This window comes from Eschscholzia californica, unplaced genomic scaffold (genome assembly GCF_041429995.1).
Source record: "Eschscholzia californica isolate CP2 unplaced genomic scaffold, dmEscCali1.0.p SCAF_6, whole genome shotgun sequence".
Taxonomy (NCBI): domain Eukaryota; kingdom Viridiplantae; phylum Streptophyta; class Magnoliopsida; order Ranunculales; family Papaveraceae; genus Eschscholzia; species Eschscholzia californica.
In genome coordinates, this window is record NW_028238483.1 from 22,160,553 (window position 1) to 22,164,486 (window position 3,934).

At 39.3% G+C, this 3,934-nt stretch overlaps 1 pseudogene; it reads left to right on the forward strand.

Moving 5' to 3' along the window:
- The first annotated feature begins 613 nt into the window (after positions 1 to 613).
- On the forward strand, positions 614 to 1,550 carry LOC147532481 (inositol polyphosphate multikinase beta pseudogene; annotated as a pseudogene).
- Positions 1,551 to 3,934: the final 2,384 nt, after the last annotated feature.

The window sequence follows — 3,934 nt, forward strand, 5'->3', positions numbered from 1 at the left end:
AACAGAGCTGAAGTCTATGAACTAACCGGCCACGCGCTCGCTTGAGGAATTTGCCTAAGTTTCCGCCATTATATAAACCAAGATCCTTCATCATCTATTTCCACAATCTCAGGAGATAAATATAACACAGGTATATAAATCATTTCCACATTCATTTTCACTTTTAGTATCTTGTTTTGCTTACTTGTTGAGGGTAGGTTACAGGGTGAAACTCTACTCACAATTCCGGAAAACTCACAGTGGCTGCTGCATCGAAGCAGCAATATTCACCAACTCTGTTTTTTCATAGTGGAGTTAATCGAGCCGGGCAAAGCTTAAAAGGCTACCCTCCTAAATTTAATAAAGTAGTCGACTTGGGCCCTCCCGTGGCCTGTACCCGGCCCAGCCAGCCCGCAACTGCTAGTTTAAAAAATGCTTCAAACAAGTTTTTTTTTTGGCTCTGATTTACTTATATTTGTTTTGTACTAAAAGTGTACCTGGTAATGGTTCCAAGAGGTAAAAGTCGTGCATTGCCTCGTGAAATTAAAGTTTTTACCGTTATTTAATGAAATCATTTATCGCTAAATGGTAGTTTTTTCTTGTCTTAACATTCAAATTGATTGTTGATATTTCATCGCAGATAAGAGAAAACCAAAGATATAGTAATTGCAGTATATAAGACCATGTTTAAGGCCCCTGATCATCAAGTAGCAGGACACCAAGCCCATAATGGAATGCCGGGTCCACTCATAGACGATTCCGGCCGATTCTATAAGCCTCTCCAGGACGGTGACCGTGGAACGAAAGAACAATCATTCTACTCTTCATTCTCTTTCAATCGTAATATCCCGGCCCATATCCGCGGATTTTTCCCTTGTTATTACGGAACGCTTTTTAAAACATCAACTGGGTCAGGCCGTCACCCTTACCTTGTTTTAGAAGACATTGTCTCAAATCTCCAAAATCCATCAGTAATGGACATCAAAATGGGATCAAGAACTTGGTACCTACAAGCCTCAGAAAACTATATCAAGAAATCCTTTAAGAAAGATCAAGAATCCACAAGTCAGCTCTTTGGTTTCAAAATTTCAGGCTTACAAACTTATGAAAGTCGTAAATCGAGTTATTGGAAACCTGATAGGATGAATATTGTGAAGAATTATAATGGAGATGATACTAGATTAGCTTTGAGGAAATTTGTATCTTCTAATCCATCATCAGAGTCAGAGCCTGATTGTTTATTTGCTAAAATAATTTATGGCGGTTCAAATGGGATTTTGGCACAATTATTGGTACTTAAAAAGTGGTTGGAAGATCAAACTATGTATCATTTCAACTCTTGTTCAATTCTTATGGTTTATGAAAATGGGATGGGAGAGGAAGGAAAAAGAAGAAAATGCTCAGGTGGAAAAATTAAGCTTGTTGATTTTGCTCATGTTATGGATGGTGATGGTGTTATTGATCTAAACTTTTTGGGCGGCCTCTGCTCTCTGATAAAATTTATTTCAGATATACTATCTCCATAGACAATGTTAAATTCACAACTATGTGACAATCAGAGAATAAATTGAAAGAGTCTGTTAGAAGGTCTACTCCACTCGGCTAAACCGAGTGAATTAGTCCATAGTTAGGAAAAGGATTCCTAGTGTAATTAGGAATCCTAGTGCTATTAGGATTGTTGTATTAGATAGAGTTTAGAGAGTTTTATATTTCTAAAACTTCTCCGATGTAAACCTATATAAAGAGATCCATACATAATGTAAAACATAAGTTGTAAGTGTGAATAAACAAGGTATTTACCTATCTCTCTCTCTCACGATCAACTCTTCACCATCATCTTCTTCTCTCGGCTTACCCGTATATCTCCATCACTACACTCGGTTATAACCGAGAAGTGATATCATCAAACTCTCGGTCATACCCGAGAGTCTCAAGCTGCCAACCTCGGTTATAACCGAGAGTCACTCATCATCATCTTCCTCGGGTTCAACCGAGAGCTATCCAAGTTATCATCCCTCTCGGCTTTCACCCGATCATCTCCTCCATAACTCGACTTAATTCGAGTTATACTCACAAAGGTATTTATCGTTTCACATGGTATAAGAGCCTATATATATTTTTTTTTCACTTGAATCATGACTACTCCGGAAACTTCTCAAGTTCACACTAACGTCAATAGTGGGCCGTTTGATGTTCACCATTCGGATTCTCCTACTACTATCCTCATCACACCACTTCTCACCGGTGATAATTACTCCTCATGGTCTCGAGGAATGTCAAAGGCCTTAAGAGCCAAAGGCAAACTAGGATTCGTAGATGGGAGCATCGATAAACCCACCGATCCTAATGAATTAGAACAATGGGGACGATGCAACGATCTCGTTTCTAGTTGGCTTATTAATTCGGTAGACCCACCTCTTCGATCATCTATCTTATATGATGAGACGGCCTCCGATATATGGAAGAATCTCTTTGATCGATTCCATCAAACCAATGCTCCTAAATTTTTTCAATTAAAGAGAGCTATTTCTTGTCTCAAACAAGAGAATTTAGACGTTTCAACGTATTTTACACATCTCAAGACTCTTCAAGATGAACTCAATTCCTTGCTAATCACCGAGCCTTGTATTTGTGGACATGGTCGCTCTTTGATTGAAAGAACCAACCAAGATAGAGCCATGGAATTTCTTCAAGGTCTTAATGACCGGTTCTCCTCAATTCGGAGTCAAATCTTGTTAATTGAACCCTTCCCTTCGATTCTTCGAATCCATTCGCTTATCAAGCAAGAAGAGGTTCAACAAAATCTCGTTACTCCCATGAATGTTGACTCCAATACGGCTGCTCTTGCCGTTGGTTCCAACGATTACTCACAAAATCGTTTCAATGGTTCCGATAGACAACGTACTAAACGTCCTCGACCCTTTTGCGAAAATTGCAAAATTCATGGACACGATGTTTCCTCATGCTACAAATTACATGGGTATCCACCCAATTATGGTCAACGTAGTAGGAACCGAACACGACAAGATACCGTGGCTGCCTCGGTTTTAGACAACAATGGTTCGGCCATGAACCCCAACGGTTTGGGGGTGCCTGCAGCAACATCTTTTACTAATGAGCAATATCAAGGTATTTTGGCATTATTGGACCGAAATAGACAACCCACCGACCACTCTAACGGCACCAACAAGATCCTCTTGTCAACTTAACGGGTACGTATTCTTCCTCTTTTCATCCTCCTTGGGTCATTGATTCGGGAGCCGCTAAGCATATTTGTTCAAATCTTTCCCGATTTTCTTCTTATTCCCTTGCACCACCGGACTTCTATGTTCGATTACCGGATGGTTCCCGAATCAAGGTTGATCACATTGGTACAATTTATTTTACAAATAAATTTTATTTACAAGATGTGCTTCATATTCCATCTTTTCAATTTAATCTCATATCTATTTCTCAAATATCTAAATCACTTCGTTGTACCGTCCTCTTTGACCACAATTTGTGTGTTTTTCAGGACCGAACAACGAGGACGGAGATTGGGCATGGTAGTCTTCATGATGACCTTTACTTCCTTCGCACGGAGCGTCCCATCCTTTCGGTTTCAAGTTTAGATAGTTCTAGTCATGAGTCTTTTCTTTTATGGCATTCCCGTTTGGGACATCCATCTTTTAGTCGTTTTCAATTTTTCAATTCTAAACTTCCATGTTTAAATTTGAAGTTTTTATCTAATAAAGTACCGTGCGATATTTGTCCACTTTCTAAACAAACTAGGTTACCTTTCCCACTTAGTACTTCTTCTTCCTCTCATATATTTGAGTTAGTTCATGCGGATGTATGGGGACCCTTTCCGGTCCCATCCACCTCCGGGTGTAGATATTTTTTAACCCTTGTCGACGATTTTTCACGTTGTACTTGGATTTTTCTTATGAGTTCCAAATCTAATGCTAGCAAATTC